The sequence below is a fragment of the Triticum aestivum genome, chromosome 5B (genome assembly GCF_018294505.1).
Source record: "Triticum aestivum cultivar Chinese Spring chromosome 5B, IWGSC CS RefSeq v2.1, whole genome shotgun sequence".
NCBI lineage: Eukaryota > Viridiplantae > Streptophyta > Magnoliopsida > Poales > Poaceae > Triticum > Triticum aestivum.
Window position 1 is genome coordinate 326,145,712 of NC_057807.1, and position 24,754 is coordinate 326,170,465.

General features: G+C 45.3%; 1 long non-coding RNA gene across 2 annotated transcripts; it reads left to right on the top strand.

Moving 5' to 3' along the window:
- Window positions 1-275: 275 nt before the first annotated feature.
- LOC123111671 (uncharacterized) lies at window positions 276-3,328 on the top strand. Of its 2 annotated transcripts, none has more exons than XR_006454622.1 (3): window positions 276-460; window positions 595-792; window positions 907-3,328. It is a non-coding gene; the product is annotated as an uncharacterized lncRNA (long non-coding RNA). The 2 variants fall into 2 exon arrangements; XR_006454621.1 differs by having other exon boundaries at window positions 674-792.
- Window positions 3,329-24,754: the final 21,426 nt, after the last annotated feature.

The following is a 24,754-nucleotide window of genomic DNA, read 5'->3' on the forward strand; positions in this document are numbered from 1 at the left end:
TAATAGCCCATGCTAACTTACATCCAATTGGATATTTAAAAACATTAAAACTGAGCACTTTTCCTGCCGTCTCAGGCCATCAGCGCCCGTAGCCATCGGATCATCAATCTTGAGCATTTTCAGTCGTCAGATTTACTGTAAATCGCTCCTTATCTGGCCTCATTGGCCATTAGGGATTGCTAATTGTCATGGGCCGCTGCTCTGGTCGGTTTTTTCGGCGTCTCAGATTAAATTGGGCCTAATGGGCCTGCAGCACCATCCCCTTCGTGAAGCCACCGTTTTGTTCCCAAGACCAAACGCCTCTCACACCCTTTGCCTGGCGGCTGGCGGCTGTTCCCATGGCTGGTCGACCTAGGTGACTAGGTCGCGAACAGTCCTGGCGCGACGGTCATGGCGATCCGGGCGGCTGGACGCGACGTCGCCTTCCAGGCACCGCCGCCCACCACGACCTCGATCAGTGGTGCGTCTCCCTCGTTCTTGTTTTCTATCGGCAACCCCCAGCTTGCCAGATGGCGGCACCGACCATCTCTATCGCTTTGCCTCCTTGACGGCATGTTCTCTGTCTACCTGGAATGCTCAAATCCGTCCTTCAAGGTGGAACGTCGGCGCCGCTGCCATCCAGCCCGACCCTATGTTTCTGACACTAGCCTTGTGGATCTGGCACCTCTCGCAGGTGCACAACCAGCACAAACGCGCTACAACGAGCAGCATCAAGGGATTTGGTTTGGGTGATTATATACACGTCATGACACCCTCTCCTCTACACGTTGATGTCAAATTCCCTCCTCCAAGGTAACACCTTCATACAACTTTGCAAACTTTGTTTCTCTCGGTCTTCCACTCATCCCCAAACAATATTTCATTCAATCTGTGAATTTTCTCTTGTACTCGTAAAACCAATTGCAGGTCAAAGCGTTCTGCTATGAGGTAAAGGAATTTTTTGTGGAGGAAACTACTGTTCAGGTATTGGTAGATCTTCCTAACAATTTTCCTTTTGCAATCGTATCATTTAATTAATATAGTTAATTGGTCGTTGCAAAATATAATGATGGATTACTCTTTGCAGTTTTAGTAACATCATGCCATCATCCTCATAGTCTTGTTATGCACTTGTATTTAGTTATGTTCTTTTTAGTTTTCGTGTGTTGAAACAACCAATTTGAAAAACCAGGAAGAGTATCTTAGTGATCACGTTTCAGTGCTGCATACAAGAAGTTGCCCTCTCTGAGTTTTATTTTATGAAGCAGAGTTGAATCTTTGCTCCAAGTGGAAGATAATGTTACTGTCTGTCAGTATTGGTTTGCTGTTGCAAGATTATTACACAGTTATAAGCTAGGAATTTTGTGTTAGCCAAGCATTTTACTATGTACGTGTATCCCATTTGAAATCCCTTCAACCCCAATCAAATTCCAATCGATATCACTTCTATGGTGATTCCATTGTTTATACTATTGAAGTTTTGATTCCTTCCTGTTTCTTTCATGGGTTAATATTTTATGATTAATTACACATCAAGAAAAGATTTTTTAAATATATTTTGGGTAGAATTCTTATTGTTCTATGTCTTTGTTCCTTCGAATTAGGCATGAAATAAGTTCAATGTCAATGTGTTGGTAGACCTCATCTCCCACCATGCATATGTGTTGCTGCAGGAATCATGGCAAAAAGAGTTACAATGTATTTTACTAGATTCTAATGAATTCACTTTGTTTACATGTGGATGAACTAATAGGCAATCCCTTGACTATATTTTGACTTAACTACTTTTAGAGTAGGAGGGTCGTCTATCTGACAGATCATAAATCTGTTACTGTACATATTGTAATGTTCTAATCTGAATGCAGTCAGTTGTTTAATATTATTATTATAAATCTCAAGGTAACCGATTACTTTGTGTAATCGCAATACCTAATTTTACAACTTCTTCCATGTTATAAATCAAATGACTCCAATATGTACCACCTATTGAGTTTTAGATGGATGCTAAGATAGGAATGGAGCATCAACTTGGTTCCAGTGTAAGTACATGATTCTGAAGTCCCTCGGCTGGAAACATTTAGTACTTACCATTTTCTCTTTTCCTAGATATCGCCCCTCTTGTACTTAGCTAATTATGTGCCTGAAAGCAAAAGAATTGCTATTTTTCCTGGAGTTAGCAAATTATCATGTACAATATAATAGAGTATGTGAGTATCTTGAATTTTGTTACAATATATGTCAGCATCCAAAATTTATTTTTCACATTATGTAGATTATCTATCTCTAAATCATGTGGTCCCTTTTCAATCATGAGTAGCAGTAGTACTACATGAAGATTATAAACTAGGTATGAATTTTTTGCTCTAATTCACGAGTACATGTGGTATTAGTAGAGTACACTCACTATCTAATATTTGGAGTAAACCTGATTGAACTTATAAGCTGGCCTCGCGAACACAAAGATCTGTTCCATCTGATTTTCCCATTCCTCATAAATACAAATGTTGCTTATTACTGTTCCAAGGTATGCCAAATTATTTACCAGAAAGCAATGTTTGCTGCAGATTCCTATAAATTTCTATTTGTTTAGAACGTCTCCTCTCAGTATATAATTCCTAGAGATAAAAAGTTCTTAATATGTCTGGCCGAGTTTAAATTTAGGACATTGTATTTGGTTGTCAGACAAGGTTTCACTGCCGTGTTAGTGATAGGTCAAACTTGTGATGGCTCCATGTCAGGTGAAAGAACAGAAGAAGTGTGCCAATCAGGCTAGACTGTTATTACTCAATTTTTTTAACAAATATTGTAGAAAGTTTGGTTGTTTCCAGTTGAACGAATATTATATGTTGTCAAAGAGGATTCAAGTTACGTTTTTTCTGTATGTAGGTATTCATGCGATAAAATTTGACCGACTCTTTGCTGAAATTTATTTCAGTACTAGCGCATAACCAAGCAATGATATCTAGGTTGAGAACTTCAAGAAGGACGTACTGGATCCATGCAAGGTGTACTGGATCCATGCTAGGAACCGGGACAAATGGGCCTTATGAACCGGGACAAATGATCCCTTTTCTACTAGTGCTGGCACATGATGGTGCTCGCTATATTAGTTATGCTGTCTCCATGGGAGTTTTACATTTTTGTGACCAGATGCATAAGGCTCCCCTATTTCTTATTTGTTTCCAAACATCATAGCCCTTTGGTAGAGGCTTGTGAAGATGCCATTTATGTAGCATGTATACAATCTCTGCTTATTATTTGTCTTGGTAGTGCTGAGTAGGCGTATTTACTATCTTAACTGTTGTGTATATTGTTATACCAAGCCAATTTGTATGTCTGAATCTTGCTAGATCTCCTCAAATTACTAACTGATGTATGGTTATATTTACGCATTTAATATGTTTCACGTGGTCATATATTTAGCAAAATTCCTATCATTTCATTGTACAAATAGATGAGCGCAGCAACACGCGCCATCAATGATCTAGTATATATCATGATCTTTCAAACACGAGGAGCTTGCCAAAGGATAAAATGAAAAAGGGAAAGGTGAGGATCACCTTGACTCAAGCATAAGGTAAAAACATAAAGTAAAGATAGGCCCTTCGCAGAGGGAAGCAGAGGTTGTCATGCGCGTTTAGGGTTGATGCACAAAATCTTAATACAAAAGAACGTCACTTTATATTGCGCCTTGTATGTGGACCTTTATTATGCAGTACGTCGCTTTTATTACTTCCACAACAAGTTCGTACAAAGCTTATTTTCTCTGCACTAATAAGTCATGCATATTTAGAGAGCAATTTTTAGTGCTTGCACCGATGACAACTTACTTGAAGGATCTTACTCAATCCATAGGTAGGTATGGTGGACTCTCATGGCAAAACTAGGTTTCAGGATATTTGGAAGCACAATTAGTATCTCTACTTGGTGCAAGGAATTTTTCTAGCATGGGGGAGAAAGGCAAGCTCAACATGTTTGGAAGGTCAATGACAATATACTTTAACTGAGATGTCAGAAAACATAAACTATTACATTGTCTTCCTTGTCCAACGTCAACTCTTTTAGAATGTCATACTTAATGAGTACTTCCCAATCACAAAATATGTCCAAGATAATATATTTGTATGTGAACCTCTCTTTCCTTATTACTTCCTATTAATTGCAACGATGACCAAAACTACGGTTGCCAACTCTCAACAACTTTTATGCCTCATACTTTCTATGTGTGAAGTCATCACTAACCATGTTATAAGCATATGAAACATATAAAAATTCAGATTTATGACATTCAATTCATTCCCCATTTACTCATAGGATATACGTAAAGCACAAGAGTAAAGGACAAACTACTCCAAAAGATTTGAGTGAAGGGCACCGAGTAGGCAAATAATTATTAACTAGCCATGGGAGGATTCTTTTTCATTAAATATTTCAGATCCAATGATTTTATTCAAGCAGCAAGCAAAACAAAATAAAATGACATTGCAAGGATAGCACAACTCATGTGAAGAAGCAAAAACTTAGGTTCAACCGATACTAACCGATAGTTGTTGAAGAGAAAAGGTGGGATGCCTACCGGGGCATCCCCAATCTTAGATGCTTGAGACTTCTTGAAATAATGTTTTGGGGTGCCTTGGGCATCCCCAAGCTTGAGCTTTTGTGTCTCCTTAATTCCTTTTATATGTCGGTTTCCTAAATCTCAAAAGCTTCATACACACCAAACTCAACAAGAACTCGTGAGATAGGTTAGTATAAACCAATGCAAAACCTTATCATTTTCTACTGTAGAAAATTACTAAAATTATTATTCAACATTGCATACTAAATGCCTCTGCATATTTAACACTCCTATCCTCAAATAGAATCATTAAACAAGCAAACATATGCAAACAATGCAACCATAACAGCAATCTGCCAAAACAGTATAGTCTGTAAAGAATGCAAGAGTATCAATACTTCCCTAACTCCAAAAATTATGAGAAAAAATTCCCACTGTAGTATATTTATCAGAGCTAATTATTCAAAAAGTTTCAACATTATATCATGCTCTGAATTTTCTAGGGAATTTTTGCAACAGCGGTAAACTTTCTGTTTTCAAACAGCAACATGTATACTAGCAAAATAAGCATGGTAAAGGCTATCCTTGACATTTTTATTGAAACTAAAGATGCAAAACATTATTCTAAATAACAGCAAGCAAATACTAACAAAATAAAATGACGCTCCAAGTAAAACACATATCATGTGACGAATAAAAATATAGCTCCGAGTAAGGTGTACCGATAGTTTTGAAGACGAAAGAGGGGATGCCTTCCGGGGCATCCCCAAGCTTAGGTGCTTGAGTCTGTTGGAAATATGCCCTAGAGGCAATAATAAAAGTATTATTATATTTCATTGTTCATGATAATTGTCTTTTATTCATGCTATAACTGTATTATCCGGAAATCGTAATACACGTGTGAATACATAGACCTCAATATGTCCCTAGTGAGCCTCTAGTTGACTAGCTCGTTGTGATCAACAGATAGTCATGATTTCCTGGCTATGGACATTGGATGTCGTTGATAACGGGATCACATCATTAGGAGAATGATGTGATGGACAAGACCCAATCCTAAGCATAGCACAAAGGTCGTTTAGTTCGTTTGCTAGAGCTTTGCCAATGTCAAGTATCTCTTCCTTAGACCATGAGATCGTGTAACTCCCGGATACCGTAGGAGTGCCTTGGGTGTATCAAACGTCACAACGTAACTGGGTGACTATAAAGGTGCATTACAGGTATCTCCGAAAGTAGCTGTTGGGTTGACACGGATCGAGACTGGGATTTGTCACTCCGTATGACGGAGAGGTATCTCTGGGCCCACTCGGTAATGCATCATCATAATGAGCTCAAGGTGACCAAAGTGTTGGCCACGAGATCATGCATTACGGTACGAGTAAAGTGACTTGCCGGTAACGAGACTGAACAAGGTATTGGGATACCGACGATCGAGTCTCGGGCAAGTAACGTACCGATTGACAAAGGGAATTGTATACAGGGTTTGATCGAATCCTCGACATCGTGGTTCATCCGATGACAACATCGAGAAGCATGTGGGAGCCAACATGGGTATCCAGATCCCGCTGTTGGTTATTGACCGGAGAACGTCTCGGTCATGTCTACATGTCTCCCGAACCCGTAGGGTCTACACACTTAAGGTTCGATGACGCTAGGGTTATAAAGGAAGTTTGTATGTGGTTACCGAATGTTGTTCGGAGTCCCGGATGAGATCCCGGACGTCACGAGGAGTTCCGGAATGGTCCGGAGGTAAAGATTTATATATGGGAAGTCCTATTTTGGCCACCGGAAAATGTTCGGGATTTTTCGGTATTGTACCGGGAAGGTTCTAGAAGGTTCCGGAGTGGGGCCCACCTGCATGGGGGGACCCACATGAACGTGAGTAGTGGGGGAAAGGCCCCACACCCCTGGTCAAGGCGCACCAAGATCCCCCCTTAGAAGGAATAAGATCATATCCCGAAGGGATAAGATCAAGATCCCTAAAAAGGGGGGATAACAATCGGTGGGGAAGGAAATGATGGGATTTCTTTCCTCCCACCTTGGCCAACGCCCCAATGGACTTGGAGGGCAAGAAACCAGCCCCTCCACCCCTATATATAGTGGGGAGGCGCATGGGAGCTTAAGACAAGCCAAGGCGCAGCCCCTCCCCTCCCCAACACCTCTCCTCCTCCGTATATGCTTGGCGAAGCCCTGTCGGAGTACTGCTGCACCAACTACACCACGCCGTCGTGCTGCCGTTGGAGCAATCTTCCTCAACCTCTCCTTCCCCCTTGCTGGATCAAGAAGGAGGAGACGTCTCCCGTCCCGTACGTGTGTTGAACGCGGAGGTGCTGTCCGTTCAGCACTTGGACATCGGTGATCCGAATCACGTTCGAGTACGACTCCATCATCACCATCCCCTTGGCTAGCTTCCGCTCGTGATCTACAAGTGGTATGTAGATGCAAACTCTCTCCCTTGACTCGTTGCTTAGATGAACTCATAGATGGATCTTGGTGAAACCGTAGGAAAATTTTTAATTTTCTGCAACGTTCCCCAACAGTGGCATCATGAGCTAGGTCTATGCGTAGTTCTCTTTGCACGAGTAGAACACAATTTTGTTGTGGGCGTGGATTTTGTCATCTTACTTGCCTCTACTAGTCTTTTCTTGCTTCGGCGGTATTGTGGGATGAAGCGGCCCGGACCAACCTTACACGTACGCTTACGTGAGACCGGTTCCACCGACTGACATGCACTAGTTGCATAAGGTGGCTGGCGGGTGTCTGTCTCTCCCACTTTAGTTGGAGCGGATTCGATGAAAAGGGCCCTTATGAAGGGTAAATAGAAGTTGACAAAATCACGTTGTGGTTATTCGTAGGTAAGAAAACGTTCTTGCTAGAACCCAATTGCAGCCACGTAAAAGATGCAACAACAATTAGAGGACGTCTAACTTGTTTTTGCAGCGATTGATCATGTGATGTGATATGGCCAGAAGTTGTGATGAATGATGAATTGTGATGTATGAGATCATGTTCTTTGTAATAGGATTCACGACTTGCATGTCGATGAGTATGACAACCGGCAGGAGCCATAGGAGTTGTCTTTATTTTTTGTATGACCTGCGTGTCATTGAAGAACGCCATGTAACTCACTTTACTTTATTGCTAAACGCGTTAGCCATAGAAGTAGAAGTAGTCGTTGGCGTGACAACTTCATGAAGACACGATGATGGAGATCATGATGATGGAGATCATGGTGTCAAGCCGGTGACAAGATGATCATGGAGCCCCGAAGATGAAGATCAATGGAGCTATATGATATTGGCCATATCATGTCACAACTATATAATTGCATGTGATGTTTATTATGTTTATGCATCTTGTTTACTTAGGACGACGGTAGTAAATAAGATGATCCCTTACAAAAATTTCAAGAAGTGTTCTCCCCTAACTGTGCACCGTTGCTACAGTTCATCGCTTCTAAGCACCACGTGATGATCGGGTGTGATGGATTCTTACGTTCACATACAACGGGTGTAAGACAGTTTTACACAGCGAAAACACTTAGGGTTAACTTGACGAGCCTAGCATGTGCAGACATGGCCTCGGAACACGGAGACCGAAAGGTCGAACACGAGTCGTATGGAAGATACGATCAACATGAGAATGTTCACCGACGATGACTAGTCCGTCTCACGTGATGATCGGACACGGCCTAGTCGACTCGGATCGTGTAACACTTAGATGACTAAAGGGATGTCTAATCTGAGTGGGAGTTCATAATTTGATTAGAACTTAATTATCATGAACTTAGTCTAAAACCTTTGCAAATATGTCTTGTAGATCAAATGGCCAACGCTCATGTCAACATGAACTTCAACGCGTTCCTAGAGAAAACCAAGCTGAAAGATGATGGCAGCAACTATACGGACTGGGTCCGGAACCTGAGGATCATCCTCATAGCTGCCAGGAAACAATATGTCCTAGAAGGACCGCTAGGTGACGCTCCCGTCCCAGAGAACCAAGACATTATGAATGCTTGGCAAACTCGCGCTGATGATTACTCCCTCGTTCAGTGCGGCATGCTTTACAGCTTAGAACCGGGGCTCCAAAAGCGTTTTGAGCATCACGGAGCATATGAGATGTTCGAAGAGCTGAAACTAGTTTTCCAAGCTCATGCCCGGGTCGAGAGATATGATGTCTCCGACAAGTTCTACAGTTGTAAGATGGAGGAAAACAGTTCTGTCAGTGAGCACATCCTGAAGATGTCTGGGTTGCACAACCGTATGACCCAGCTGAACATTAACCTCCCAGATGAGGCGGTCATTGACAGAATCCTCCAGTCGCTCCCACCAAGCTACAAGAGCTTTGTGATGAACTACAACATGCAGGGGATGGAAAAGACCATTCCTGAAGTGTTCTCGATGCTGAAGTCAGCAGAGGCTGAAATCAAGAAAGAACATCAAGTGTTGATGGTCAATAAGACCACTAAGTTCAAGAAGGGCAAGGGTAAGAAGAACTTCAAGAAGGACGGCAAGGAGGTTGCCGCGCCTGGTAAGCCAGTTACCGGGAAGAAGTCAAAGAATGGACCTAAGCCTGAGACTGAGTGCTTTTATTGCAAGGGGAAGGGTCACTGGAAGCGGAACTGCCCCAAATACTTAGCAGATAAGAAGGCCGGCAAAACCAAAGGTATATTTGATATACATGTAATTGATGTGTACCTTACCAGTACTCGTAGTAACTCCTGGGTATTTGATACCGGTGCCGTTGCTCATATTTGTAACTCACAGCAGGAGCTGCGGAATAAACGGAGACTGGCGAAGGACGAGGTGACGATGCGCGTCGGGAATGGTTCCAGAGTCGATGTGATCGCCGTCGGCACGCTGCCTCTACATTTACCTACGGGATTAGTTTTGAACCTTAATAATTGTTATTTAGTGCCAAGTTTGAGCATGAACATTGTATCTGGATCTCGTTTAATACGAGATGGCTACTCATTTAAGTCTGAGAATAATGGTTGTTCGATTTATATGAGAGATATGTTTTATGGTCATGCTCCGATGGTCAATGGTTTATTCTTAATGAATCTCGAGCGTAATATTACACATGTTCATAGTGTAGATGCCAAAAGATGTAAAGTTGATAACGATAGTCCCACATACTTGTGGCACTGCCGCCTTGGTCACATTGGTGTCAAGCGCATGAAGAAGCTCCATGCCGATGGACTTTTAGAGTCTCTTGATTATGAATCGTTTGACACGTGCGAACCATGCCTCATGGGCAAGATGACCAAGACTCCGTTCTCCGGAACAATGGAGCGAGCAACCAACTTATTGGAAATCATACATACCGATGTGTGCGGTCCAATGAGCGTTGAGGCTCGCGGAGGATATCGTTATGTTCTCACTCTCACTGATGACTTAAGTAGATATGGGTATGTCTACTTAATGAAACACAAGTCTGAGACCTTTGAAAAGTTCAAGGAATTTCAGAATGAGGTGGAGAATCAACGTGACCGAAAGATAAAGTGCCTACGATCAGATCGTGGAGGAGAATATTTAAGTCACGAATTTGGCACACACTTAAGGAAATGTGGAATCGTTTCACAACTCACGCCGCCTGGAACACCTCAGCGAAACGGTGTGTCCGAACGTCGTAATCGCACTCTATTGGATATGGTGCGGTCTATGATGTCTCTTACTGATTTACCGCTATCATTTTGGGGATACGCTCTAGAGACAGCTACATTCACTTTAAATAGGGCACCGTCTAAATCCGTTGAGACGACACCGTATGAATTATGGTTTGGGAAGAAACCTAAGCTGTCGTTTCTAAAAGTTTGGGGATGCGATGCTTATGTCAAGAAACTTCAACCTAAAAAGCTCGAACCCAAGTCGGAAAAATGCGTATTCATAGGATACCCTAAGGAAACTGTCGGGTATACCTTCTACTTAAGATCCGAGGGCAAAATCTTTGTTGCCAAGAACGGATGCTTTCTGGAAAAAGAGTTTCTCTTGAAAGAAGTAAGTGGGAGGAAAGTAGAACTCGATGAAGTACTACCTCTCGAACGGGAAAGTGGTGCAGCTCAGGAAAATGTTCCTGTGATGCCCACACCAACTGAAGAGGAAACCAATGATGATGATCAAGGTACTTCAGATCAAGTTGCTACTGAACTTCGTAGGTCCACAAGGACACGTTCCGCACCAGAGTGGTACGGCAACCCCGTCCTGGAAATCATGTTGTTAGACAACGGTGAACCTTCGAACTATGAAGAAGCGATGGCGGGCCCAGATTCCAACAAATGGCTTGAAGCCATGAAATCCGAGATAGAATCCATGTATGAAAACAAAGTATGGACTTTGACAGACTTGCCCGATGATCGGCGAGCGATAGAAAACAAATGGATCTTTAAGAAGAAGACAGACGCGGATGGTAATGTCACCATCTATAAAGCTCGACTTGTCGCTAAGGGTTATCGACAGGTTCAAGGGATTGACTACGACGAGACATTCTCTCCCGTAGCGAAGCTAAAGTCCGTCCGAATCATGTTAGCAATTGCCGCATACTATGATTATGAGATATGGCAGATGGACGTCAAAACAGCATTCCTTAACGGGCATCTTAAGGAAGAACTGTATATGATGCAGCCGGAAGGTTTTGTCGATCCTAAGAACGCTAACAAAGTATGCAAGCTCCAGCGATCCATTTATGGGCTGGTGCAAGCATCTCGGAGTTGGAATATTCGCTTTGATGAGATGATCAAAGCGTTTGGGTTTATGCAGACTTATGGAGAAGCCTGCGTTTACAAGAAAGTGAGTGGGAGCTCTGTAGCATTTCTCATATTATATGTAGATGACATACTCTTGATGGGAAATAATATAGAATTTCTGGACAGCATTAAGGCCTACTTGAATAAGTGTTTTTCAATGAAGGACCTTGGAGAAGCTGCTTACATATTAGGCATCAAGATCTATAGAGATAGATCGAGACGCCTCATAGGTCTTTCACAAAGCACATACCTTGATAAGATTTTGAAGAGGTTCAAAATGGATCAGTCCAAGAAGGGGTTCTTGCCTATGTTACAAGGTGTGAGATTGAGCTCGGCTCAGTCACCGACCACGGCAAAAGATAAAGAAGAGATGAGTGTCATCCCCTATGCTTCAGCCATAGGATCTATTATGTATGCCATGCTGTGTACCAGACCTGATGTAAACCTTGCCGTGAGTTTGGTAGCTAGATACCAAAGTAATCCCGGCAAGGAACACTGGACAGCAGTCAAGAATATCCTGAAGTACCTGAAAAGGACAAAGGACATGTTTCTCATTTATGGAGGAGACGAAGAGCTTGTCGTAAAGGGTTACGTCGACGCTAGCTTCGACTCAGATCCGGATGACTCTAAGTCACAAACCGGATACGTGTATATGTTGAATGGTGGAGCAGTAAGCTGGTGCAGCTGCAAGCAGAGCGTCGTGGCGGGATCTACGTGTGAAGCGGAGTACATGGCAGCCTCGGAGGCAGCGCATGAAGCGATTTGGGTGAAGGAGTTCATCACCGACCTAGGAGTCATACCCAATGCGTCGGGGCCAATCAAACTCTTCTGTGACAACACTGGAGCTATTGCCCTTGCCAAGGAGCCCAGGTTTCACAAGAAGACCAGGCACATCAAGCGTCGTTTCAACTCCATCCGTGAAAATGTTCAAGATGGAGACATAGAAATTTGCAAAGTACATACGGATCTGAATGTCGCAGATCCGTTGACTAAACCTCTCTCGCGAGCTAAACATGATCAACACCAGAACTCTATGGGTGTTCGATTCATCACAATGTAACTAGATTGGTGACTCTAGTGCAAGTGGGAGACTGTTGGAAATATGCCCTAGAGGCAATAATAAAAGTATTATTATATTTCATTGTTCATGATAATTGTCTTTTATTCATGCTATAACTGTATTATCCGGAAATCGTAATACACGTGTGAATACATAGACCTCAATATGTCCCTAGTGAGCCTCTAGTTGACTAGCTCGTTGTGATCAACAGATAGTCATGATTTCCTGGCTATGGACATTGGATGTCGTTGATAACGGGATCACATCATTAGGAGAATGATGTGATGGACAAGACCCAATCCTAAGCATAGCACAAAGGTCGTTTAGTTCGTTTGCTAGAGCTTTGCCAATGTCAAGTATCTCTTCCTTAGACCATGAGATCGTGTAACTCCCGGATACCGTAGGAGTGCCTTGGGTGTATCAAACGTCACAACGTAACTGGGTGACTATAAAGGTGCATTACAGGTATCTCCGAAAGTAGCTGTTGGGTTGACACGGATCGAGACTGGGATTTGTCACTCCGTATGACGGAGAGGTATCTCTGGGACCACTCGGTAATGCATCATCATAATGAGCTCAAGGTGACCAAAGTGTTGGCCACGAGATCATGCATTACGGTACGAGTAAAGTGACTTGCCGGTAACGAGACTGAACAAGGTATTGGGATACCGACGATCGAGTCTCAGGCAAGTAACGTACCGATTGACAAAGGGAATTGTATACAGGGTTTGATCGAATCCTCGACATCGTGGTTCATCCGATGACAACATCGAGAAGCATGTGGGAGCCAACATGGGTATCCAGATCCCGCTGTTGATTATTGACCGGAGAACGTCTCGGTCATGTCTACGTGTCTCCCGAACCCGTAGGGTCTACACACTTAAGGTTCGATGACGCTAGGGTTATAAAGGAAGTTTGTATGTGGTTAGCGAATGTTGTTCGGAGTCCCGGATGAGATCTCGGACGTCACGAGGAGTTCCGGAATGGTCCGGAGGTAAAGATTTATATATGGGAAGTCCTATTTTGGCCACCGGAAAATGTTCGGGATTTTTCGGTATTGTATCGGGAAGGTTCTAGAAGGTTCCGGAGTGGGGCCCACCTGCATGGGGGGACCCACATGAACGTGAGTAGTGGGGGAAAGGCCCCACACCCCTGGTCAAGGCGCACCAAGATCCCCCCTTAGAAGGAATAAGATCATATCCCGAAGGGATAAGATCAAGATCCCTAAAAAGGGGGGATAACAATCGGTGGGGAAGGAAATGATGGGATTTCTTTCCTCCCACCTTGGCCAACGCCCCAATGGACTTGGAGGGCAAGAAACCAGCCCCTCCACCCCTATATATAGTGGGGAGGCGCATGGGAGCTTAAGACAAGCCAAGGCGCAGCCCCTCCCCTCCCCAACACCTCTCCTCCTCCGTATATGCTTGGCGAAGCCCTGTCGGAGTACTGCTGCACCAACTACACCACGCCGTCGTGCTGCCGTTGGAGAAATCTTCGTCAACCTCTCCTTCCCCCTTGCTGGATCAAGAAGGAGGAGACGTCTCCCGTCCCGTACGTGTGTTGAACGCGGAGGTGCTGTCCGTTCAGCACTTGGACATCGGTGATCCGAATCACGTTCGAGTACGACTCCATCATCACCATCCCCTTGGCTAGCTTCCGCTCGTGATCTACAAGTGGTATGTAGATGCAAACTCTCTCCCTTGACTCGTTGCTTAGATGAACTCATAGATGGATCTTGGTGAAACCGTAGGAAAAATTTTAATTTTCTGCAACGTTCCCCAACAGAGTCTTCCTTGAATATTACCTTGGGGTGCCTCGGGCATCCCCAAGCTTAGGGTTCTTCCACTCCTTATTCTCCTCATATCGATATCTTACCCAAAACTTGAAAACTTCAATCACACAAAACTCATCCAAACTTCGTGAGATAGGTTAGTATGATAAAGAGTAAACCATGCACTTGGATACTGTGAAAGACAAGGTTCATAATTGTTCTCACACAATTCCTACTGTACCATATCATTTATACAATTTATATTGTGAAATATAAGTCATAGAAACTAGAAAACAAGCAAACTATGCAATGAAAACAGAATCTGTCAGAAACAGAACTGTCTGTAATGATCTGAACAATAACCATACTTATGCTACTCCAAAAATTATTAAATAAATTTGTGGACGTGAGTAATTTGTCTATTAATCTTCTTCAAAAATAATCAACTCAAAAACACTCTTCTGTAAAAAATGACAGCTAATCTCGTGAGTGGAAAGTTTCTGTTTTTTACAGCAAGATCACATTAACTTTCACCCAAGTCTTCCCAAAGGTCTTACTTGGCATTTTATTGAAACAAAAAGATATAAAACATGATTACTACAGTAGATTAATCATGTAAACACACAATAACAGTAAGGGTAAATATTGGGTTGTCTCCCAACAAGCGCTTTTCTTTAATGCCTTTTACCTAGGCATGATGATTTCAATGATGCTCACTTTAAAGATAGGAATTGAAGCACAAAGAGAGCATCTTGAAGAATATGACTAGAATATTTAAATCTAACACACTTCCTATTCCTAGGGATTTTGTGAGTACACAATTTATAAGAACAACAATCAACTATCATAGGAAGGCAAAACAAGCATAACTTTCAAAACTTTAAGCACATAGGGAGGAAACTTAATATTATTGCAACTCCTACAAGCACGTATTCCTCCCTCATAATAATTTTCAGAGGCATAATGGATAACAACTTTGTTCTCATACTCAATTGGAACCTCTTATGAAATAGTGGAATCATTACTAACTAAAGTTGACACTCTTCCAAATCCACTTTCATAAATATCACACTAAGATTCAATATCTTCCAAAATAGTGGGATCACTAATTCCTAAAGTTGACACTCTTCCAAACCCACTTTAAATGATAGTATTATTCATACTCCAAAAGTTATAAGTGAAGTTCATGGATCATTCTACAACTGACCAATATCCAAGCTCAAAATGTATAAGTGAAGCACATGAAGCATTCTATAAAACCATACTCAAAAGATTTAAGTGAAGCACGAAGAGCAATTCTATAAGATCATACTTAAAAAGATTTAAGTGAAGCACATGAAGTATTCTATAAATCAATGAAGAGATATCTTATGCTAGCATGGTCCTAGAAGAAAAAGAAAAACACAAAGGACACAAATCATGTGAACAAAACAAAACCCGAGGTATACCGATAATTGTTGAAGAAGAAAGATGGGATGCCAATCGGGGCATCCCCAAGCTTAGATGCTTGAGTATCCTTTGAAATATTTACTTGGGGTGCCTTGGGCATCCCCAAGCTTGAACTCTTGTCTCTCTTAATTCTTCTCACATCGGTAACTCCTCGTTCTTCAAACACTTCATTCACAAAAGCTTAAACAAAAACTTGTGAGATCCGTTAGTGTAATAAAGCAAGCTACCACTTTAAGGTACTGTAATGAACTTATTCTTTATTTGTATTGATGTTAAATCTACTGTATTCCAACTTCTCTATGGTTCATACCTTACGATACTACTCATAGATTCATCGAAATAAGCAAACAACACATGCAAAACAGAATCTGTTAAAAACAGAACAGTCTGTAGTAATCTGGAAGTTTGGAAAACTTCTATAACTCCTAAAATTATAAACTAAATTTTACAATTTGAAAATTTTATACAGAAGTAATGTGCAAAAAGAATAAGAACCATTTGACTTTCCAGTTAAAAATGTAAATTCATGCACTACAGCCAAAGTTTCTGTTTTTGTTTTGCACATAGCAAACAAGCAATCTAATCATCCTAAAACCAAAGCTTGGCATATTATTTTTATAATACAAGGAATATATACAAGGGGATAATTATTTACAGAGCAGCTTCCATGAAAAATTCTACATTGTTGCCGTGAGCATGAGCACAAGTGCTCAAGGTCGACCCTCACTTCTTCAATGCAAAACCTTCCAATCACATCTATTTTTGAAAAACTTTTTACGCATGAAAGGAAAGTAATAAATTTTTTTTGCATTTTAATTTTTATTTATTTTTGTATGTTTCACCCACAACTAAATAGAAACAGAAAGGAAAAACAAAATATACTTAGTGAAGGAAGCAAACAAGAACACATGAGAATATCAACCCCACGCTATTGCTCCCCAAAAACGGCGCCAGAAAAGAGCTTGATAATCCCCAAGTGCAAGGAATCATCATAGCACTTTCCAAAGGAGGAACTCATAAGTATGGAGTGTCGAACCCACAAGGAGCTAAAGGTAAGATCAATATTCTCTCAAGCCCTATCTGCCACTGATACGACTCTACGTGCACCGGACATTTGCTTTCAACTAGCAACAAGAAATAAAACTTCGTTGTGGGTATGAAGAGGATAACTTTGTATGATATCGGAGAGCTAAAACATAAAAGTAGGTGCTGTTATCATAAAGTTAGAATATAATACTAAATATTATAAATATCGAGTGTGGAATAATGGTGGATCGGTGTGCGGAATTGTCCTAGGCAATTGTTAACAAGACCAGTAATCACTATTGCAGTTTCATATGAGGGAGAGGCATAAGCTAACATACTTTCTCTACTTGGATCATATGCACTTATGATTGGAACTCTAGCAAGCATCCGCAACTACTAACGATCATTAGGGTAAAACCCAACCATAGCATTAAAGCATCAAGTCCTCTTTATTCCCATACGCAACAATCCCTCTTACTCGGGTTTGTGTTTCAGTCACTCACCAACCCACTATAAGCGAATCATGAACGTATTGCAACACCCTACAGCAGGAATCCCTCACGCTTGCGCGACGCGGAGGGAACCATATGATAGCACCAAAGTAGAACATACAACTCATACCAATCTAGATCGTCAATCAACCCAAAGACAAAAGATATCTACTCAAAACATCATAGGATGGCAACACATCATTGGATTATAATGTGTGGCATAAAGCACCATGTTCAAGTAGGGATTACAGCGGAGTGCGGGAGAGTGGACCGCGTAAAATAGATGAGGATGGTGATGATGATGGTGATGTTGATGAAGACGATCACCGTGGCGATGATTCCCCTCCCGATGGCACTCCGGCGCCATCGGAAGAGAGGAGGAGAGGTTCTCCCCCTTGTTCTTCCTCCTCCATGGCCTCCACCTTCTGGTCCTTGGCCTTCATGGTGATGAAGACCCCTCTGGGATACTCCTCCATGGCCACTGGTGATGATGGCCCCCTTCGGCAGGGTGTCGGAGAGGGCCCCGATTGGTTTTTCGTGGCTACAGAGGCTTGCGGCGGCAGAACTTCTAATCTAATCTCCGTTCTAGAAGTTTTATGGTACGAGAGTATATATGGGTGCAGGGGGTATGTCGGAGGAGCTACGGGGGCCCCACGAGGCAGGGGGCGCGCCCGGGGGATGGGGGCGCCCCCACCCTTGTGGGCAGCCCGTATCTCCCTTGACGTGCACTCCAAGTTCCCTGGGTTGCTTTCCTTCCAAAAATAACTTCTCCAGTTGATTTCATTCCGTTTTGACTCCGTCTGATATTCCTTTTCCTCGAAACACTGAAATAGGCATGAAACAACAAATCTGGGCTGGGCCTCCGGTTAATATGTTAGTCCCAAAAATAATATAAAAGTGGAAAATGAAGCCCAATATTGCCCGAAACAGTAGATAATATAGCATTGAGCAATAAAAAGTTATAGATACGTTAGAGACGTATCAATGTGTAATAGCGATAATAGGCTAGCGTTAATTGCTTGCTAATTTATTTCCTTATTGTCTTGTTTAGTTGTTTGCTTGTAGTCACTATAGTTCTTTTTCTGTGTTTTTCTAGTGGCCACAATAGCCTATTTTTGGTAAGTAGGCCAAAATAATCATGGCAACACACGGACTATTGTAACCATGGGCCTCCTGTGGGCCGTATCATCCATGGGCCTTCTTCCGGCCATAGTATCCATTGGCCTTCTATACGGGCCTTAGGATCCATGGGCCTTCTACGGGCCGTATGGTCCATGGGCCTTCTACCGGCCGTACAATCCATGGGCCTTCTACGGGCCGTACGATCCATGGGCCTCATACCGGCCGTAGGATCCATGGGCCTTCTACGGGGCGTATCATCATTTCGCCAATCATGGGCCGTACTATTCGTGGACCATAACGGGTCGTCAATAGGCCGTATTTGAGAACTCTATGAAAACAGCCCAACGGGTTTTTTTGACATGAAAATGGACCGACTGTAACGACGGGCTGAATTTGGCCCACAAGTAGAAAATGACAGCAACGGGCCGTATGTAACCGAATGCTGCAAATGAGCCCAAGAATCAATAGGCCCTGAGAAGGCCGAAAGATAACTTGGGCTAGAAACGGCCCAATGGAATAACAGGCCATTAATGGGTATAAAGTGATACACTGTTCATTACAGGCCAGTTTCACCACGGGCCGTTAATGTGCCAAGAGTTACAAAGGGCCTCATATGGGCCGAAAGAAGTCATGGGCCACACATGGGCCGGAAGTTAAAATGAGCTGGAATCATATTGGACGGCCCAGATGACGCTACTGGGCCTAATTCGGAGAGGCCATGACGGGCCCTGGGTTAGCGGGCTATAAATGGGCTATATGTGAACAGGCCGTTAACAGGCTTTCCATGGGCCGGCCCGCCACCTTTTGACCATGTCAAACGGGCCGGCCTTTTCACAGGAATGGGCCTCTGTTGGGCCGTGCCATGTGTCGCCGTATCATAGGCGCCTTTGGTCCAATGAGTGGATGACATCTGTCCCAACGGTGAGCCGACACATGTTTCCTCCAGCCAATGATGATTTTACACCTGCAGACTAAGGCATAGCCTAGTGGTGGGAAGGGGCTGATGTCTTCCAACCCACCCAGGTTCAAGGCATGGTACTTGCAACTTGGGTTTGTTGCACCTATTATACTGTAGGGGCCTCCCTTACAGTCTTACTGTCAAAAAAATGATGATTTCACACGTGGAAAATCCCCATTGGTCGGGGCTGTTAACGGGTTATCGGATCCAAAACCGGACCCGATAGCTTAACGACATTCTGTTATGGTGGATGCCATGTGTCGGTCTCCCTTGATGAAAGCACTTCCGTGACGCGTGATTTATCGTCATGGAAGTGGACACTTCCGTGATGATAATTTTGGTAATGTCATGGAACACTTCTACGACAGCACAGGTATGACTATCTTGATTATCTCATAAAATCGTCATGGATGTACATGCATGACAAAAAACTCGACCTACTGTGACAAACACATATCATCACGGAAGTGTATTTTTTTTGTAGTGAGGATTACCGTGCCACTCTGGTGCGGATCGTTCTCTGCCAGACCTACGAGGTTCTGTAGCAACTTGATCTGTAGTTTCATGATCTTTATCATTAGATTCCTCTCCAGTTGGTCTAGGCATCATGGGAACAGATTTCTCGAATGAGCTACTTTCCAAATTGAGAGAAGGTACAATTACCTTATCAAGTTCTACTTTCCTCCCACTCACTTCTTTTGAGAGAAACTCCTTCTCTAGAAAGGTTCTGGTCTTAGCAACAAAAATCTTGCCTTCGGACTTGTGGTAGAAGGTGTACCCAATTGTTTCCTTAGGGTATCCTATGAAGATGCACTTCTTTGATTTGGGTTTGAGCTTATCAGGTTGAAGCCTTTTGACATAAGCATCGCATCCCCAAACTTTATGAAACGACAACTTAGGTTTGTTGCCAAACCACAGCTTAGCATGCAATTTCAAAATATTTCCTACGCTCAGGCAAGATCTATCTAGGAGATGCATAGCAACGAGAGGGGGAGAGTGTGTCCACGTACCCTCGTAGACCGAAAGCGGAAGCATTTGCTCAACGCGGTTGATGTAGTCGAACATCTTCTCATTTCGAGCGATCAAGTACCGACTGTACGGCACCACCGAGTTCTGCACATGTTCAACGTGATGACATCCCTTGAGATCTTGATCCAGCAGAGGGTAGGAGGAGTAGATGAGTTCTGTCAGCATGACGGCGTGGTGACGGTGATGGTGATGTGATCCGCGCAGGGCTTCACGTAAGCACCGTGACAATATAACGGAGGCGTAAACTGTGGAGGGGGGGCACACGGCTAAGTGCAATTGTGTGTCTCATGGGGGCGCCCCCTCCCCGTATATAAAGGAGGGAGGTAGAGGAGGCTGGCCTAGGGTGCGCCCCCAGTAGTGGGAGTCCTACTAGGACTCCCAACCCTATTCGCCCCCCTCCTTCTATCGGATGGGGAAAGAGAGAAGGAGACGGAATAGGAGAAGGAAAGGGGGGCGCCACCCCCTTCCCTAATGCAATTCGGCCTCCTCCCTTGTGGGGGGCGCACCAGCCCCTTTTGGGCTGGTTAGCCTCCCTCTATGGCCCATATGGCCCATATCTTTCCTCGGGGGGTTCCGGTAACCCCTCCGGTACTCCAGTATGTACCCGATACACTTCGGAACCCTTCCGGTGTCCGAATAGTCCCTTCCAATATATCAATCTTTACTTCTCGACCATTTCGAGACTCCTCGTCATGTACGTGATCTCCTCCAGGACTCCTAACAACCTTCAGTCACCAAAACACATAACTCATATAATACATATCGTCATCGAACGTTAAGCGTGCGGATCCTACGGGTTCGAGATGCCAGCCTTCAATGCCCATGGCCTGGATCCATCCTGGGCCAAGCCAGAGGCAGAGTTGGTGCAATAGTTCTTCAACAACTTGTCGGAGGACACCATCCATGATGAGCCAGAGCTCATCCGCCCCACCACCGACCAGGAGGTGGCGTACATTGCCGCCAGGGCAAAGGAAGCAGCACTTGCCAAGGAGGCCGACAGTTGTGGCACCGTGGAGGATGAGGACGAAGAGGCTGGAGAGGAGCAGAGATTCCTCAAGTGGATGGGGCCCACTGGGGCGACCAGCGGTGCCAGTTTTGGGGTTCCCCCTACCGCGGAGGCGGCCGAAGAATCGGCCGAGGAGGCGTCCGAGGCGGACGAGCCCTTGGCCCCGAAGAACAGACGCGTCCTGCGGCGGACCGGCTCTGGCGAGCCAGTACGCCCCGTCAAGGCCACGCAGCGGCAAGGGGCTCAGGCGCAGCCCATCCGCCAGACGAGGCACGCGGCCGCAAAGGCGCTAGAGGAGGCCGCAACAACGAAGAGAGCCACAACCGCTCCTTCCTCCTCGACCGGACGTGCTGCCACTTCTTCCTTGGTCGAGCACGTAAGGACCCCGTCTCCTTCCCCGGCGGGCTTCGTCCCAGTGGCCAAATACGACCTTGGGTCATTCCGCCCGAGGAAGAAGAGGAGGGCACAGGAAGAGGACAAGTATGTACTATGCTTCCCCCATCTATTCTCTGATTCCTTACTTGAATCGCTTCATCTTGACTTGATATCATTGTTGCAGGGACACGGAGACGCTGGCCCAGAGGGTGGCGAAAAGAGCCAGGGCCTCGACGAGTGTTGTGCCCCCGACAAGCACTCCTCACGCATTGGGGATGATCTTCATTAGCCCGGACTCCAGCCCCCAGCGTAGCCCCCACTCCAGCCCCCATTGTAAGTTTGTCACTTATTTCTTGCCGGCGGGCGTTGGAGCGCATCCCCTTATTGATGATCTTGCCGGGCCAGCACGAGGGGAGCAACAGGAGGAGGAGCCACTAAGGGCCACCCATGACATGCTGCCCCCATCAACTACGCCGACCAGAGGGGCGTCCCCGGCAAGGGCACCCACCGACGAGCCTATGCACTTGGAGGAGGAGGCGACGGGCACAGGCGCTGGTGACCCTATCCCAGCAACAGACATCGCTGGGGAGGGGGATGCGTCCTCCCCACTCACTGCGGGTAAGTTACTTGCTCCTGTTCCTTGCCATCGTCGCCTTGATTTCTTCCCTTTCCCTTGTCTTGAACTTCTCTAATTTTGGCTTTGCCTTTCTCCATTTCTTGGCCTCAGATCCTCCCTTGGCAAACCAGGCGGATGTCGACGCCGTGATCATGGAGACCGCTAAGGACACCGAGACCGAGGCCACCAATATTGCTGCCGAGGAGGCCGCTAAGGGATCCGCTGAGGAGGCTGCCATGGGGCCTGCTGGGGAGGCCGACATGGACCCTATCAGGGAGGAGGTGGCCAAGGAGGAGGCCGCCATGGGGCCTGTCGGGGAGGCCGGCAAGGCCGCCACTAGAGAGGCCGCCAAGGATCCTACCGGGGAGGAGGTGGTCAATGACCAACCTTCCTCCTCCTCAGCCTCTGCCCCGAGCAGGTACTTGAAGGTTGGTGATGACCTTTTCGTCAGCATCCCAGGAGTGGCAGGCACTAGAGCACCAATCGAGGGGGAGGTCTTTGATGAAGAGATCCTCACTGCTGCCTGGCTCCAGGTTGTTGACAAACTGAGCATCAGGAGCGGTGGCTCCAAAGAGGACCAACTCCTTCAGGCCATGAGCGCTAACTTCCACAAGCTCCAAGCTCTTCATCGCGCTCGCAAGGAGAAGGTGGACTCCAGGATGGCGGCTGTGGACAAGGCCGAGGCGGACTTCCAGGAGGGCGTCTCCCAGACGAAAATCTGGTTTGACGAGGCTCGGGAAGATCTGAAGGCCTCCCAAATCCAACCGAGCAAGCGCCAGCAGGAGGTCCTTCTGATGCTGGCCAATTTTGACAAGTCACAGGAGGTGGCAAAGGCAAAGTCTGCCAAGGACGAGTCCGACCAGATGCAACGCCGCATCTTGCTCGATGCCCAGGAGGAGACTTGGTCGCTCGCGAAGCGACACTTGCCGCCACACTTCGCACCAAGGACGAAGAGATTGAAAACCCCGTCGCGCAGTGGACCCGAGATCTGCTGCAGAGGCACCAAGAGGCACTGGATGGTCTGGTCTTCGACCATGTCGGCAAGATGAAGGAGGCCATTAGCCGTGCTGAGGCCACAGAGGCCACCAGGATTGAGCTGGTCGTTAAGGTGGAAAGGCAGGAGGTGGACCTGGCAAAGCTCGACAAGGAGATCTCCACGCTCAAGGACGATAGAGAGAAGCCTCTCTACGACCTGGTGGAGATGCAAATCACCATATCTGACAAAACCAAGTTGCTCTCCAAGGCCAACGAATCTATTGACGATCTGAAGCTAAAGCTGGACAGCCAGGAGAAGATGCTCTTGGAGTCCCAGGCTCGTGAGCAGATCCTGACCAAGGATCTTGCGGATGAGCAGCTACTGTCGCGAACTGCCGTTACTTCCCACAGCGAGCTCATGGAGAGCACGAAGCTTTGGACCAACCACCTTTTGGATGTCACGGAGAAGCTTACTGCATAGCTGACTGCCATGGGCATGCCAAACTTCAGGTTCTCCCACAAGGCGAACATGGCTGACAGCGCCAGGCTATCCCTATTCTTCGAGCTTGTTCTTAACGCCCCGAAGTTGCTACAATCCACCAGGGTGGCCTACCTAGCCGAGGAATCTCGGCAACTTTGTCGGGGCGCCTTGACCAAGGTGCTCACCAAGGTGGCGCACTAGAACCCCAGCGTCGACTTTGCTCAGGTGCTTGATAGCTTGCCGGAGGGCGTCGACTGTCAGGCGCTGGAGGAGCGCATCAAGCCCATCATCAGCTGCGTCAACGGAGTCATGAGGCTGGAGGGCCAGCGCCGGGATTAGCCACTTTGTTCCTTGTTGTCGCTGCGAGTTCGCACCTGATACATCTCCAATGTATCTATAATTTATGAAGCATTCATGCTATTTTATTATCTGTTTTGAATGTTTATGGGCTTTATTACAATCTTTTATATTATTTTTGGAACTAACCTATTAACCGGAGGCCCAACCCATATTGTTGTTTTCTTGCCTATTTCAATGTTTCGAAGAAAAGGAATATCAAACGGAGTCCAAACGGAATGAAACCTTCAGAAAAGTTATTTTTGGAACAGAAGCAATCCAGGGAACTTGGAGTGCAAGCCAAGGAAGCTTCAAGGAGGCCACGAGATAGGGGGGCCGCGCCCACCCCCCTGGGGGCGCCCTCCACTCTCGTGGGCCCCTCGTGGCTCCCCCGTCCAACTTCTTTCGCCTATATATTCCCATATACCCTAAAAACATCGAAGCGAACAATAGATTGGGAGTTCCGCCGCCGCAAGCCTCTGTAGCCACCAAAAACCTCTCGGGAGCCCGTTCCGGCACCCTGCCAGAGGGGGATCCCTCACCGGTGGCCATCTTCATCATCCCGGCGCTCTCCATGATGAGGAGGGAGTAGTTCACCCTCGGGGCTGAGGGTATGTACCAGTAGCTATGTGTTTGATCTCTCTCTCTCTCTCGTGTTCGTGAGGTGATACGATCTTGATGTATCGTGAGCTTTGCTATTATAGTTGGATCTTATGATGTTTCTCCCCCTCTACTCTCTATTAATGGATTGAGTTTTCCCTTTGAAGTTATCTTATC